Below are 17,787 nucleotides of genomic sequence, written 5' to 3'. Positions count from 1 at the left end.
GTGGCGCTAGGCTAATGCAAGGCTAACGCATTTCTACGATATCAGCTAGCCTGTATTAAAAACAGTCTTACGCACTCCACAGTGCACCTGAGGCAAATCACTTATAACGCCACACTAACCATATAAATGTCTGTGTCGATAGAATAATTTTAAGCATTTTGCATTTAAAATACCTTTAATTTGAGCAGCATCTGCTTCGTGGTTGTATAAGCTACGCAGCGGCGGAGTGATCTGCTAGAAAATAGTCCCTCAATATGCGATCATTCATGTGATGCAAGGTCAGTTATATTCCAAAAATGATTCTATCGACACAGACATTTATATGGTTAGTCTGGTGTTATAAGTGATTTGCCTCAGGTGCACTATGGAGTGCGTAAGACTGTTTTCAATGCAGGCTAGCTGATATCGTAGAAATGTGCTAGCCTTGCATTAGCCTAGCGCCACGAAAGTCTTCAAATAACAGAACTGTATGAATTACAAAATAAAATCAGCAACACTCTGGATAACTAGGAAATGAGGCCCTATGTCAAAAATCCTGAAATATCCCTTTAAGGTCAGAATCACCTGGCCAGAGCATTCGTGATTAGTTAGTGGTAAGGGAAACCATACCACTTGGATACATTAGGTCTTGGTCAGTTGTGCCGATAGCTTGAGATTCAGGCTATTGCGCACCACACCAAATAGAGGTAAGAAAGCGTTTTAAAGATGTGACTATTCAGCATCCCTGGAGACTGAGGACTATCTTATAATTTGAAGCCGGGTTAGTGCATAGTAGCATTCAGAGGCAGTGTCTTTGTGTCTGTGTGCTGCAGCCTTGTAAACACTTGAATTTAGATGCAGCGAGGGTGCGCCCGTGTCCTTACGAGACCCCTCTCCAGATCCTTGAACCGAGCTGGCTCATAATCCCGTCAGATGAAGTGAACCGGAGATCGTAATCACGACTCGAACGTTACACGGAAGACCGGATGGTGTCTGTCCAAAAAGAGACCACACTTGTGTTTTCTTTGTCCGTGCCCGTTTCTAACCGCACAACTCGCGCCAAACCAACCGCACGAGAGCTTAGCGTTCCACATTTTGCTTTTTGCTGCAGCCAGGGGAACTTGGTTTGGTTAAAAAAAAAAGTAAAGAAAGTGTTTCATAAGATATTTTCTTAAACTTTGACATGTGCTATAATCGTTTTCAGCAGTTGTGCGCATTACATTGTTTTGCATCCAAAGCCGTTGGGCAAAATCATTTTCAATGCACTGACGCTGTCCATAAAGAAAAGCAATAAGTCGACGTTTGATTGAATATTGGCCAGGTCTGCAGAGAGCAAGGATGTTTTCATGAATTCTCAAGAATGTCCTGTATAATAGGGCTGGGCAATAAATCAAAATTTAGTAGAAATCACAATCACAACTTTGGTCAATCACAGTAATTGTCATGTCCGGAGCTTGGATGAAAACAATGGAATATTTTTGTGTGTTAAATGTTACTGGAGTTTTTTGGGGCTTTTAGAGTTTGTTCACTTCATTTATTCAGGGACTGGCGTTGAGCGGCGCCATCTTGTGTTCATGGCCAGACTGCAGGTCCAACTTAAGCTGACATTGGCTTCATTTATGATACTGATGTAACATGTGACATTTCCGACATACCGTTTTGTAAATATACTGTTTAGCTTTGGTTCTCTATTGACCCTCAGCCAAATCATTAATGCAAAGTCACAGCACATGAACATATCGCTAAAATAATCTGGAGTCACTCTGACGGCACGCAAACTTATTTCCTTTAAAGGAATAGGCCACCGTTTTTACATACTAAGATATGTTCTTACCTCACTTTAGACGTGTTAATATATCCCCGTCTGGTCTTTGTCCGTGCGCTCTGCCAGGCAAACGGAGCACATACGCAGCCTCTCCCACATGTCACATAGCTCCGAAAAAGCTCACGATAGAAGCTACCAAGCTCTTCCACGTGTTCCCTATTTAAATAAAGTTACGTGAAGTGTTTTCATGCGAAGTATATTTACACAGAAATGTAACATGTCGATTTTATAAGCAAATAAAGAGGGGGACTATATTGTGAGGCGTAATGATACGAGGAGTAAAACGTCTGCGCAGTAACTCCTAAAGGTTATTGACGGAAGTGAGCGGGGGGAAGTCTTAGGAGTTACTGCGCGGACGCTGTGCTCCTCGTATCATTACGCCTCACAATATAGTCCCCCTTTTTATTTGCTTATAAAATCGACACGTTACATTTCTGTGTAAATATACTTCGCATGAAAACACTTCACGTAACTTTATTTAAATAGGGAACACGTGGAAGAGCTTGGTAGCTTCTATCGTGAGCTTTTTCGGAGCTATGTGACATGTGGGAGAGGCTGCGTATGTGCTCCGTTTGCGTGACAGAGTGCACGGACAAAGACCAGACGGGGATATATTAACACGTCTAAAGTGAGGTAAGAACATATCTTAGTATGTAAAAACGGTGGCCTATTCCTTTAAAGCAATACTAAGGAACGTGTTTACCTAATTCCTTTTCGTAGTCCCACTGGGGGTAATACAAGTGTTAATTGGATGATTAGGGGGTCTTTCTTCTCCCCCTGGTGTCTCTGGCCAGAAAACCACAATTGCAACTTTGCTGCCTACAGGTCGGAGGCCCCAATACACACTAAAGGAATCACGAAGAAGAAGCTAACAGGCTAACGGGCAAAGCTAACTGCGGGCTAGCGCCACTGAAACAGGATTTACAGCCAAGTTTGAGTGAAAACCATTGTGTAATTGGATGTACAATATCCCTCTCTCCCTTCGCCTTTCCTGTCAGCATAATTTTTACTCTCACGGACAATTAATAAGTTAAAAAATCGCAACTTGCAACGACACCTGCAGGTGTGCTTATGGCCTCTAGGGGCAAGAGTTACTTAGTACTGCTTTAAGCTTTTTTGCGATTTTTCTATTTATTCCCATTTTATTTTCACCACTAACCAAAAATGCTAAAGTGGGCGGGGCTGAATAAGGTGAATGTAAAAAGTCTCTCTTGTTTATGTTCATGAATCAGCGATATGTTCAGCTATTTTGTTTTTCATATGAAAAAATATAACCAAATCGAGACCGATACATTTTTTATGCCATATCGTACAGCCATCCTGTATATTATATATTTTGATCATTTATAACATTGTTTTAGAGCAGTGGTTCCCAAAGTGGGGGGGTCGCAAGGCCTTGGGTGGGGGTCCCCAGATGATTTCAACATGAAACAAAAACAAAAATGCTACTCCTTTTTAGTACAATTTTTGAGTTTAAAACAGCCTATAATTTGTGATATCCATTCAGTTGTTCAAAATAAACTGTTACGTATACCTTTTAAAAAAATATTATTTGAGCACAAGAGGCAATTACTTTATACGCTTTATACCGAGTTGTTTACGTGTCTATTTTTGGGGTCCCAGCCAAAAAAAAAACCTGTGCTGGAGTGTGCCCTTGTGTCAGTCTTATTAACTTTTGTTGAAATCCTGGTTCCAGTCTGTGCCAATCAGCCAGAGGTAACTTCCTGCTCCAAACTTTGCAGAAAGTTATTCATTATTTCAACAATTTCTTGAACTTTGTGACGCCAAGCATGCATGGATTTAAAGGTGGACTGGATGTGTGTTTATTATTTGTTTGGCAGAAATGATCCCACAGTAACCCCATGACCTTGCTTTCACTTTTAAATCATTGCAGACCATGTACAGCCTGAATAACCCTGCATGTTCTGGTACGTATACATTTCATTTGCAAAAAAAGAGGTTTCCCTTTAAAGTAGTGTAACCCAGACATGCCTCTCTGCTCTCTCATACTCTCTCATACACTCCCTCTCCCTGCTCACCCCTCTCTCCTCCTTTATTAGTGGCCCACTGCCATCCCACATTTATTCTGTCCAGCACTAAGCTAAAACTCCAAAACCCCAAATTAAGCCTGGGACATAGACAGCCGATGATTCACTGAAATTGCAAAATACTTGTCGCCACAGTGCAGTGAATTCGCACTCTCTTGGCCCAAGATTTTCTAGACGGATTGAGCTTTGCACGTAAGCGGACCAAGTGCTCGAAAACAACTTGACATACATTGGAGAGGGGGAAGAAACCTGAATGGGTTCAGGGATTTTTCCTAAAGCGTTTCCAATTGACTGAACAGTAATGTTTTTCTTCTTGCGGCTGGATTTCATTGATGAAAAGATACACAGCATTCACAGATGAAATTACTTTCCGAATGGCCATTGACTCACCCCTTTATTCCCTGTCACCTCTCGCTCCCCCCTCCCTCCTCGCTGCACCTTCACTCGTCCTTGTGAATGTTCTATCTATTGTAACTCTATCCACCACTTAGCACTTCAGACGGCAGACCAACCAGCTCAAGGACACACTCCGGCTCTCGCTATGTTCATAAATAGCCCATTTGTCCGGGCGCACCAATCACCTTACCCACAGAACGCGTGGTGAGTGGGTTGCCACTCGCACAAAAATAGACTTTGACTGTTGCCTGTTGTATGGGCTGCGAGGGAGGACTCACTGCTAGAGCCTGGAGAAAAACAAGAATTACCAATACTGTAGTGAGAATGACTGGCTCCCCCAGCTGTCCGCTCAGCAATGTGTGGTTTTATTCACAAAACAGGAGCTGTCAGCTCACCTGCCTACGCACATTTTACAAGAATGGAACTTGGACAGGTTTTTTGGAACCTCGAGGGCATGTGCTTTCTTGGTCCTGTTACTGTAACTGCACATAAAGACTCACAGAGCTCATGTGTTTTGTGTCACTGCCTGTCCAAATAAACGCTGTAATATTGCATCGGAGCACCTTTAGCTTTGATTACAGCACACACTCGCTGTGGCATTGTTCCACTAAGCTTCTGCAATGTCAAAAGATCCAGTGTCGCATTATTTTTTTTGTCTTGATGATGGGAGTGTGTGACCACTGCACAAAGCCTTCTCCAGCACAGCCCAATATTCTCAATGGGGGTCAGATCTAGACTCTGTGACGGTCGAAAATGTCTCATGCTCCCTGAACCACTCTTTCACAATGTGAGCCCAATGAAATCTGATCATCTTAGAATATGCCTGTGCCAAATCCATGGATGGAAAAAGCTGGTCATTCATGTCGTCAGCTGATACTTTGGGCTCATAGTGTTGATGAACCTAGACCAGACCAACTGCACCAAAGCCAGATCAGAACAGTTTTTGAAATCCAGGTGGCGATTGTTTTTGGTCAGGAGGTGCATGTGAGCAAAACTGCAGAGTTTTTAGAGTCTACAATGATTTTATCACATGGCAATGGCTCTCAATCTTTCATACCAAGAAACCTCTCAGAACATATGGCACTTGGGAAGTCAACTTCAAGTACTATCCATCCATCAATTTTCTTCCACTAATCCGTTACCGGGTCACATTGCACCACCTCCTGCAGGTGGTGGGTCCACAGAAGGACGACCTCACGATTCTAACCGGGCCTGTTGGTCTCTCATAAGGGAACCGCTCGTTGTCTGACCCGTCACCTAGGACCTGTTTGCCATGGGTGACCCTACCAGGGGCACGAAGCCCCCAACAACAGAGCTCCCAGGATCCTCCGGGTGCTCAAACCCCTCCACCATGTTAAGGTGGCGGTTCCAGGAAGGGACTTCAAGTACAAGCAGGCCAAACTAAAATGATTATAGTTTAAAATTGTATGACCCTGAGTATCACCTGAAGGAGCTCAAGTACCACCAGTCTTCATTTCCTTAAGACGTTCAAGCACAAAATCCACTGTATACGTTATCCCTATCTATTTATAGACTTACACACAATTATTTGCTAAAGTAAATGCACTTATTATTAACAATTGACAATTAAACATCATGCTGTGTCTAACCTGATTGCTCCTGCGGTGAGGTTAATCAACACAGTTTCTTATAACACTATCACACTTTTGGATCTTCTGTTATATCCAAAACAAAATCTAAAAGTCTACCAGCCTTTCGTTTCTGAAAGACCTGCTCCTGTAGCTCTGACTGGGACATTCCAGGAGAGTTTGATCCACAGAAGCAACAATCTCAGCTCCCTCCCTCCCTCCTTCCTTCCTTCCTTCCTTCCTTCCTTCCTTCCTTCCCTCCTTCCTGCTGCCCTCGCGTCCTCTCCTTCACTTCCTCGGATTGCGTCACCGTCTGCCTCCTGGTCTACTCCTCTCATTCCCTTTAATCACACATGGCACATGACGGAGGTAAAAGTACATAGTTACACGCGTATAAATAAACACTAGTTAAAATGAATTCAAGGAAGAATGAAAGTTTCGGTACTTTTAATGTTTACACGTGCAGTCTTTGCTAGATTATATGCACTTTTGTAAGAAATTCCAGACAGATTTTGTATATTCCTGCCAGTGGAGTTATAGTTTCAGTTATTTGAGTGGATAAAAGGACAAACAAAGAAGAAGATCTATCCACCAAGCTTTGACAAACCCCTTGAGATGACACAAACCTCTTACTGGATTATTATTCCTCATCATATGCCATCAATGGTAAGTAAAGCTTAACTCGATCATGTTCTGGTAACACAGTGGTGTGTGCCCCGCGCCTCCGTCCCGCGGTTCTGCTGTAGGAATTTTCTGGTTGGTTTGAGAGGAGGATTCTGGAGGCTTTCCAAAGTCTGGGCTCCTCTTTCCGTCTCTTTGGTGATCTCCCGTTACCCCCAGTGACCCCCCTCCCGCCCCGCCGTCTATACTCTCAAGGTCAGAAAGATCCAGTGGTTTAGATTTGATCCGTCCAGATAAAGGCCTTCAGTCTGTCTCTACAACTTTATTCCTCCCGGCCACATCGACAAAGCGTTCATACTCTATCGCTGAAAGAATAACCCTTATCAGATTAGACATTTTGCCAAAGATGTCCGGGCCTTGTTGATAAAACCACACTTTATTGGGAAATGGACTGCACCTTGACTTGATTGGTCACTTATGTACTCTCTGACTTGTGCAACGTGGCAGGGGTCCAGCAGCCCTTGTGTAATGACAAAGACCTTGGCCGTCTGAAAGCACTCAACTTCGACTAGTCGTCCTTTTGTATCCACACAGAAATGGGTGGAAACACAATCAGTCACAATTCAAGTTGCAGTTAAAGAGTAGCAAGTCTTTGGAGTGATTTGTTTAACATAGAATGTAAAATGTCTCTATAATATGGATATTAAAGAAGTTCAAGAGCTTTAACACATGGGGCCTCATTTCGGTCTTATGATTTAAACTGGCCCGTTTACCCCCGGAGTTTTAGCTCACCTCGTAGGGCGTCAGCTTAAATAACTAGAGGTTGTAGGATCGGTTCCAACTTAATAGTTTCAGGAACACTTTGTCTGAAGTGATGGATTCAGGGAACAGGCCAAAACAATTGCCGGAACACTCTCATTAAACACCATTATATCATATCAAATCTTTGCCGGATCCTCCTAAATATTTCCCAGATCCTTTTACCCTGAAAAACTGAAAAGTGGGGGAATCCAAACGGGGGATCAAATTAAGCACTGCACTACACAATCTGGGCCTGACACATCTCCACAGTAAGCTTTGAGTTATGCAAATGACAAATATATAATTTATGCACTTTCTTTTCTTGACTTGCAATGCGAAAGTTCTTTCTGATTTCAGTACGTCAGTCACTATTTGATAGATTTCAAAAGGTGTTTGTGTAATTTTATTTATGTCTCAAACAGCAGCCCAGGCTCCTGCTGCAGCCCAGTTAAAGGGATATTTCAGGATTTTTGACATAGGGCCTCATTTCCTAGTTATCCAGAGTGTTGCTGATTTCTGGAGATATAATTTTTTGTGTAATTCATGCAGTTCTTATATTTGAAGAATTTCGTGGTGCTAGGCTCGTGCTAGGCTAGCGCATTTCTATGGTATCAGCTAGCCTGCATTAAAAACAGTCTGACCCGCTCCACAGTGCACATATAACGCCAGACTAACCATATAAATGTTTGTGTAGATAGAATAATTTTTTGGAATATAATTGACCTTGCATCACATGAATGGTCGCATTTTGAGGGACTATTTTCTAGCAGATCACTCCGCCGCTGCGTAGCTTATACAACCACGAAGGTGATGCTGCTCAAATCGACACAGACATTTATATGGTTAGTCTGGCGTTATAAGTGATTTGCCTCAGGTGCTCTGTGGAGCGGGTCAGACTGTTTATAATGCAGGCTAGCTGACATCGTAGAAATGCGCTAGCCTTGCACTAGCCAAGCGCCACAAAACTCTTCAAATATAAGAACTGCTTGAATTACAAAAAAAAAATCTACAGAAATCTGCAACACTCTGGATAACTAGGAAATGAGGCCCTATGTCAAAAATCCTGAAATATCCCTTTAAGGCCTTTAGTCCATTATCATTTGTTTTCTCTGGTGGCCCAAAAGTACCACGGCCCACCGGTAAATGTCCCGATTCTCCCGATTACCCAGCACACCATTGAATATGGCTAAATAAATTATCATTATTGTTTCATTTGGACGAGACAGCGCTGAACCGGTATTGCCACGGTAATCTTGAAAAAGTAATCCGATTACTGATTTCTCCTTAGATAGATGAGCCAACACTTCCACCGCCTCAAAAATGACAAATGACCACCGGTTTTGCCAATACTCACTTTACTGGAAGCGCATTTTAATAGAATGATCAACAATGCTGACACAAATCTCTCTCCTCCCTCCATTGTTGTTTACGTTTGTGTCGAGGGTGCTCGGTACGTCACTCCTCGAGACGCAAGAAGAAAGCAAGTATATCTTTTTTTTTACCAAGGAAAATGACAAAAATAGTAAATGAACTACCTGATCCAAGATACAGCCTGTACATAATGCTTTCCTTTGAAATGTTTGTTTTTCTTATGCACCTTTAACAAGCTGCAGCATGATGTGACTTCCATGGTTGTAGATTAGTGTGAAACAGAAACACTCTTTTCTCGCCCAGAGTGTCACAGACTGATAGTTCTTGCTTGGTCTGGTAGATCCGTGGGGCCTGTCGGGGTGTGCCAGTAGAAAATTGGTCTGAGTCTATCATTCTGCGGGATTTGATGGGATCAGAGATCTCTTGGCTCAGATTGACTTTTCAACACGGAAAAATAACCAGGAAAACAACCCACGGAGAGAGCGCGCTAGCTGCTCCCTCCTGCTCAGCCCCAGCAGCAAGAGACGGATTGTTTTTCAAATATGCACCCGGTCATCAAATATACAGCGTTAAATTAAGTTCGGAGGCCGCTTCCAGGAGGTTTGCGTTTTTCCGATCTGAATTTGTTCCTTTTCTTTGGGCAGGCTCCCAGAAGTCCCAGACCACAGACATGGAAGTGAGTGAAGCAACAAGCAGGGCCCGGCCAGTTTGCTAAGCTATTTGAACTCTTGACAGTGCGGAAAGAAAATATTTTAAAACATTTACATTTACTTTTGTATCGTCTACTGACGTTATGATATAATTGAATTAAACCAGAGGTGTCTTTTTTAAGCTTTTTGGGAAGCATGTTATAGATTTTTTGAGTAGTCCTTTTTTAGAGTCATCCTGTTCAGTTCAGTTGTTTCTTCTACTGCTGAAGCGCTCTGACCTGTGCACGATCTGTGTCATAGAGGGAATGTTTGCATTTCTAAAGACCATAATCCATTACAGTTGTGGTTCCCAACCTTTTTGGCGTTGCAGACCCCTTGGACTCTTGCACAATCTGAATGCAGAAAAAACTAAAGAGCTCATTATAGACTTCAGGAAGCAGAAATCTATGGAAGCGTATTGGTAGCTTTATTCAATTTGTAATGCAATTGTCAAATGGCTTTACATTATGTTATTTTGGCATGCATTTTAGATTTGTATTTGACATTTGGCCATGCAATCTTTAATTTCACCGTGCAATTTGTCTTTGCAATATGTATTATCAACATGCATTTTACATTTTAAAAATGTATTTTACATTACAAAGATGTATTTTGCATTATGTTTATGCATTTTGCCAATACATATTTCATTTATTTTTTAAATGTAAATGTTTTGATTGCATTACATATTTGCCATGGGATTTTGGTCTCTTTATTCATTTTACAATGCAATTGAGAATTATGCATTTGACATTCTACATTGTGTAATGCAATTTACTTTTTGATAATGTATTATGTATTTTTAGGTGACTTTTGAGAATCATGCATTTGACATTCTACATTGTGTAATGCATTTTACTTTTTGATAATGTATTATGTATTTTTAGGTGACTTTTGAGAATCATGCATTTTGATATGCAATTTGCTTTTTGATAATGTATTATGTATTATGTATTTGTATTTGACTTTTGAGAATTATGCATTTTACTTTTTGATAATGTATTATGTATTTGTATTTGACTTTTGAGAGTTATGCATTTTACTTTTTGATAATGTATTATGTATTTGTATTTGACTTTTGAGAATTATGCATTTTACTTTTTGATAATGTATTATGTATTTGTATTTGTATTTGACTTTTGAGAATTATGCATTTTACTTTTTGATAATGTATTATGTATTTGTATTTGACTTTTGAGAATTATGCATTTTACTTTTTGATAATGTATTATGTATTTGTATTTGACTTTTGAGAGTTATGCATTTTGTTATACATTTTACTTTTTGATAATGTATTATGTATTTGTATTTGACTTTTGAGAATCATGCATTTGACAAAAAAGAATACATGGTGAAACAGCACCATCTTGTGGTTACAGCATTGCGGAATACAAAACGTCTCACGCGCTGAAAGTTGCTTTATTCAATCTGAAAATGCAATCCGCTCCTGGCCAATCAGAGAAGAGTTCGCCTCAGCAGCGCAGGCAGCGCAGGCAGCCGTGAACCAGAGCCAGGCACTGGGCAGGCTCTGGCGACGGTGACTTCTTGCTGGTGGAAAAAAATGCAGTCCTGGCATATTTGATGCAACTGATCAGACTTCATGAAGATTCAGAGCTAATCCTACATTTTGGTAAGTATCTGTCTTGTGGGTAACAAAAAACAAAACAAAGCAAAAGGTGCTAATGCTAAGCTATCCTGTAGCCTCGATTCAGTGTTTATGACCAACCTGGCGTCTCTCATCGATGTCTGTTGAACCACGGTGGTATAGCGAGCTTTGTGTACTTTGTTAGTAACCTTAAATAAAACGTACCGTTTTGGTAAGGCAGGATTAGGCTAGATGCGCACTAGGCTAGCCGGAGGTACAAAATTGCAACTACAGTCCGTCCAAAGCTATGCTATTAGAAGTGAGAAAATTGTATGTTCAGGAGTATATTACATTGGCGTTATGTGTGGAAAATAGGCGTTGTAACTAAAACAGTGATTGCTCCTTTGCCAATGGTTAACAGTGTATGCGCGTTTTGCCATCACAAGCACTCTATGGTAGCAACAGCGGCCATTGATGCGCACTGCGTCGGCCTGCGCTCACGACCAATGGTCCTTATGCCCTGATTCAGTATGCTAGATATAACTATGTCCTTTGGTTTTGTTTTGCACAACACCTAGGTGCACAAGTTATCAAAATAGCCAAGGGGCAATGACAACAAGTCTAGCGGTTTTAGAGTTAAGCTATGTTATTAAAAGTAATAAATCCAAAGGGTCAGACATGAGACACTGATTCAATTAATATAGGGAAAACATTACATAAATATCCATAGACACTTTGCCACGTTTTGACGGGTGTTATGTCAGGCAGCAAATTAAAGAGTCCTTAATTTGGTGTAATTGCTGATTATGTGCCAAAAAAGTTACTAAAAGTTTAAAAAATATGGTGGAATGAGATGTTTTGGATTTGACTGTTTATTTTTGCACAGGTTGGTCCTTCACCCTACGTGGCAGACGAGTCGCAAAGGGATGATGCCCTCCTTCCAGAACAGATGCCCTCCTTCCAGTGCAGCAGTTCCCAGTGTTAAAAAAAGACAGTGGATATTGTGTTTTTATATACTGTATTGCGCCTACTATACATATTTTGTAACTAGTTTCCAGATGCCCATTGTAAGCCATAAATAACAAAAATACATTCTAATTGAAGACTAGTATAGTGAAAAAAGGTGTCTTTCGATTACATCATGATAGAAAACTACGGAATCTAGTTACAAAATCCATGTAAGAGTACATTTCTTTGAATGTCTTTTTTTTTAACAAATATTTTCCAATTTTTCTGCCTATTAGTTTCTTGGCCATCATTTAGTGTTGTAGATGTTACCTGAAAATTAAAAATATGACTCACAAATTACATGTTTGCAATCAGTTAATAGATTTATAATTGTTTTAAAATATTTTTTCATCCAGTATGATTGTCAAAACATTCTACAATGAACTGTTGCGACCTGTTACTGCGTGTTACGATTAATGGCACGAATTATTACGCACGGTCACGAATATGCGTCCCGCACTGTTGTGTGCTGTTGTGAGCTGTTGTGAGTTATTGGGAATTGTCGCGTTCTGTCAAAAATCTGTCAAGAATTGGGCGAATGTGGACAAGATCGCTGCCGCGCACACCGGGTTGGAGGCGGAGCAGGGACGTCTGGCTCCGCCGTGCGCCCCTGACTAGTTGAGCTCTTGCCAAATCGGGTTAAACAAAAAGCAAATACACCAGCTCAGGCCTGTCCATATACTGAAGAATAGCAATAGTTTTTCAGTCTATGGGACAGTGACACCAGTTCAACCTCCTGTCAATGTGTAACACGGGCAAACACAGACTGAATCTATCAAGACACATCAACAATCGCACGAGCTTCATGTCAGATAAGTCCGTGCAACAGCCGCACATTAAGAGCTGACTTTACTCCACAGAATAAGCATAAAAACACTACGCTCACTGTACACTCGATCTTCTGGGGATCCTTCGTAGAACTTGCTGCTCTTAAACCTCTTTATCCATGATTCTCACTCGTCTGGTCAGTCCTCAGCTCCAGCTGGAGAAACTTTATAATCCACAAACACAGGCCTGTCTTCACCTGCCCCGCGCCCATCGCCGCTTGTTTTACGTGTCTAAGGTTGTAAATAAGCCTTAACTTTTCCGTGGTGTAGCTGCTGGAACCACGCGCTGTTGTTTTGGTGCGAGGCAGCGTGGGAGATGCATTCAGGGACCGCGGGAAAGGCGCATTTCTTACTGTCCCTTTTTCCCCACAAACGCGGGGGGAAAAATCGAGACAAATATATAACAGTGGGGTTCTCCAGCGGGGGGGCAATAGGGGTGGCAGGGACTGGCTCCCAAACATCAGGAGGAACGACCGCAGGAGGAGAAAAAGCCGGCGGAACAACTTCAGCACCTGAGGAGCGGTGGCGGCAGGTGCTGTTCCGGGCCTGGAGCGCGGACTGGCCGAGTCTGTGTGACTTTTCTTTTGCTGCTGCAGGTACGAAAATGTACTTTTCGGCGTAGCTTGTGTTTCCATCAATTGTGTGCGTGAAAACAGTGATTCTGCTCAACGAATGCCCTCAAGCTAAATTACGAAGCGCCACGAAAGGACACGCTCCGTTGCGAACTCCACGAACAGAGGGTGATTCGTGACATTCGTGGAAGATTTTTTGACAGACAAAAACTTTCTCCACAAATGTCACGAACTGATGCGTTCTGTTAAGAATCCCATTAAGACGCGTTAAGTCATGTTACGAACGTCGCGAATGACGAAAAAATGCCATTCGTAACGCATCATGCCTATGTGTAAACCCAGCATCGAGGCAGTGGAGTCAGTCCACATGTTGTTCTTCAGGTGCCATCTTCACCATTCAGCGCAGATGTTATATACTGGAGGCAGTAACAGCTGCAGTTCAGGCTAGTAGCTGTGTGTGCCAGCATAATGCTGGGTTTACACAACGGAGCTTGTCCTTTCGTGATGAGTAGTGGCGCTTCGTAATTCAGCTTGAGGGCATTCGTGCAGCATTCGTTGAGCAGAATCACTGTTTTCACGCACACAATTGATGGAAACACAAGCTACGCCGAAAAGTACATTTTCGTACCTGCAGTAGCAAAAGAAAAGTCACACAAACTCGGCCAGTCCGCGCCGCGAGCCAGACGTCCCTGCTCCGCCTCCAACCCGGTGTGCGCGGCAGCGATCTTGTCCACATTCGCCCAATTCTTGACAGATTTTTGACAGAACGCGACAATTCCCAATAACTCACAACAGCTCACAACAGCACACAACAGTGCGGGACGCATATTCGTGACCGTGCGTAATAATTCGTGCCATTAATCGTAACACGCAGTAACAGGTCGCAACAGTTCATTGTAGAATGTTTTGACAATCATACTGGATGAAAAAATATTTTAAAACAATTATAAATCTATTAACTGATTGCAAACATGTAATTTGTGAGTCATATTTTTAATTTTCAGGTAACATCTACAACACTAAATGATGGCCAAGAAACTAATAGGCAGAAAAATTGGAAAATATTTGTTAAAAAAAAAGACATTCAAAGAAATGTACTCTTACATGGATTTTGTAACTAGATTCCGTAGTTTTCTATCATGATGTAATCGAAAGACACCTTTTTTCACTATACTAGTCTTCAATTAGAATGTATTTTTGTTATTTATGGCTTACAATGGGCATCTGGAAACTAGTTACAAAATATGTATAGTAGGCGCAATACAGTATATAAAAACACAATATCCACTGTCTTTTTTTAACACTGGGAACTGCTGCACTGGAAGGAGGGCATCTGTTCTGGAAGGAGGGCATCATCCCTTTGCGACTCGTCTGCCACGTAGGGTGAAGGACCAACCTGTGCAAAAATAAACAGTCAAATCCAAAACATCTCATTCCACCATATTTTTTAAACTTTTAGTAACTTTTTTGGCACATAATCAGCAATTACACCAAATTAAGGACTCTTTAATTTGCTGCCTGACATAACACCCGTCAAAACGTGGCAAAGTGTCTATGGATATTTATGTAATGTTTTCCCTATATTAATTGAATCAGTGTCTCATGTCTGACCCTTTGGATTTATTACTTTTAATAACATAGCTTAACTCTAAAACCGCTAGACTTGTTGTCATTGCCCCTTGGCTATTTTGATAACTTGTGCACCTAGGTGTTGTGCAAAACAAAACCAAAGGACATAGTTATATCTAGCATACTGAATCAGGGCATAAGGACCATTGGTCGTGAGCGCAGGCCGACGCAGTGCGCATCAATGGCCGCTGTTGCTACCATAGAGTGCTTGTGATGGCAAAACGCGCATACACTGTTAACCATTGGCAAAGGAGCAATCACTGTTTTAGTTACAACGCCTATTTTCCACACATAACGCCAATGTAATATACTCCTGAACATACAATTTTCTCACTTCTAATAGCATAGCTTTGGACGGACTGTAGTTGCAATTTTGTACCTCCGGCTAGCCTAGTGCGCATCTAGCCTAATCCTGCCTTACCAAAACGGTACGTTTTATTTAAGGTTACTAACAAAGTACACAAAGCTCGCTATACCACCGTGGTTCAACAGACATCGATGAGAGACGCCAGGTTGGTCATAAACACTGAATCGAGGCTACAGGATAGCTTAGCATTAGCACCTTTTGCTTTGTTTTGTTTTTTGTTACCCACAAGACAGATACTTACCAAAATGTAGGATTAGCTCTGAATCTTCATGAAGTCTGATCAGTTGCATCAAATATGCCAGGACTGCATTTTTTTCCACCAGCAAGAAGTCACCGTCGCCAGAGCCTGCCCAGTGCCTGGCTCTGGTTCACGGCTGCCTGCGCTGCCTGCGCTGCTGAGGCGAACTCTTCTCTGATTGGCCAGGAGCGGATTGCATTTTCAGATTGAATAAAGCAACTTTCAGCGCGTGAGACGTTTTGTATTCCGCAATGCTGTAACCACAAGATGGTGCTGTTTCACCATGTATTCTTTTTTGTCAAATGCATGATTCTCAAAAGTCAAATACAAATACATAATACATTATCAAAAAGTAAAATGTATAACAAAATGCATAACTCTCAAAAGTCAAATACAAATACATAATACATTATCAAAAAGTAAAATGCATAATTCTCAAAAGTCAAATACAAATACATAATACATTATCAAAAAGTAAAATGCATAATTCTCAAAAGTCAAATACAAATACAAATACATAATACATTATCAAAAAGTAAAATGCATAATTCTCAAAAGTCAAATACAAATACTTAATACATTATCAAAAAGTAAAATGCATAATTCTCAAAAGTCAAATACAAATACATAATACATAATACATTATCAAAAAGCAAATTGCATATCAAAATGCATGATTCTCAAAAGTCACCTAAAAATACATAATACATTATCAAAAAGTAAAATGCATTACACAATGTAGAATGTCAAATGCATGATTCTCAAAAGTCACCTAAAAATACATAATACATTATCAAAAAGTAAATTGCATTACACAATGTAGAATGTCAAATGCATAATTCTCAATTGCATTGTAAAATGAATAAAGAGACCAAAATCCCATGGCAAATATGTAATGCAATCAAAACATTTACATTTAAAAAATAAATGAAATATGTATTGGCAAAATGCATAAACATAATGCAAAATACATCTTTGTAATGTAAAATACATTTTTAAAATGTAAAATGCATGTTGATAATACATATTGCAAAGACAAATTGCACGGTGAAATTAAAGATTGCATGGCCAAATGTCAAATACAAATCTAAAATGCATGCCAAAATAACATAATGTAAAGCCATTTGACAATTGCATTACAAATTGAATAAAGCTACCAATACGCTTCCATAGAAATCACCTCACACGCCTGTCCACGTTGATAGCACTCCTGTTGAAATTGTGAGGAATTTTAAGTTTCTGGGCATTCATATTTGTGAAACTCTCTCCTGGTCTCTTCACATCAGCTGTGCAATTAAGAAAGCTCAGCAGAGACTATATTTTTGAAGGTGTCTCAAGAAATATGGATTGTCAAAAGAGACACTTATTTTTTACAGATGTACGATTGAAAGTGTTTTGACAGGAAGTTTGTTGGTGTGGTTTGGCAATGTCACATCACATGACCACACTGAAAAGGAGAGTTAAAACCGCATCTCGGATTATTGGATCTTCTTTGCCTCAGATAAAGGACTTGTACGATAAGCGCTGTGAGAAAAAGGTTTCTATGCTTTTTATTGCTCGATGTTGTGTTGTGTTGTATTGATGTTTTTATATGTAGATTCGTTTCTTGTTCAGCAGAGAGAGCGCCAGGGCAAAACTCTTTTCATTGCTTTTGGTACCCTGTACTTGATGCATATGACAAATAAACTTGAACTTGACTCTTCAGTGGTTGTCCATGCTCCCTCTACTTTAACCCCTTAACCCCCACAGTAACCAAGCACATTTTCTCCAGTTCAGCATGACCCAAAGCTTCTTAACTTGAGTGCTTTTGAAAGCTGTGTTCTACAAAACTCATGTAAGCTTTTTCCTTGTTTGTCAAGTTGTAGTTGTTTTGTAAGGTTTTCTTTACATTTTTCGTCACATTTCATTGCTTTTTAGAAAAAAATGACAAAAAAATCAATGAAAACGTGAAAAAATCTTACAGAATATGCGACAACCTAACGATAACTTGATGAAAACATAATGAAAGCGTGATGAAAGTGTGACAAAAACATGACCAAAACATGACCAAAAAAACTAGGAAAGTGCTTAGGTCTTAGCTTTCAAATGAGGTGATACCCTGACCTACGGGCTGTAAACTCCAGTAGAGAAGTTTTTAGATTAAAACGGAACTGGAGAAAATGTGCTGTGGTGTTTAGAAAGCAATCACTTTAAAAGCACTATATGTAAGTAAAAAGTTCATGTTGGGTCTAAAATAACATTT

This window comes from Gobius niger, assembly GCF_951799975.1.
Source record: "Gobius niger genome assembly, chromosome: 15".
NCBI classification, from domain to species: Eukaryota; Metazoa; Chordata; class Actinopteri; order Gobiiformes; family Gobiidae; genus Gobius; species Gobius niger.
The sequence above is the reverse complement of the archived record's forward strand: the minus strand, read 5'-3'. Positions refer to the sequence as shown.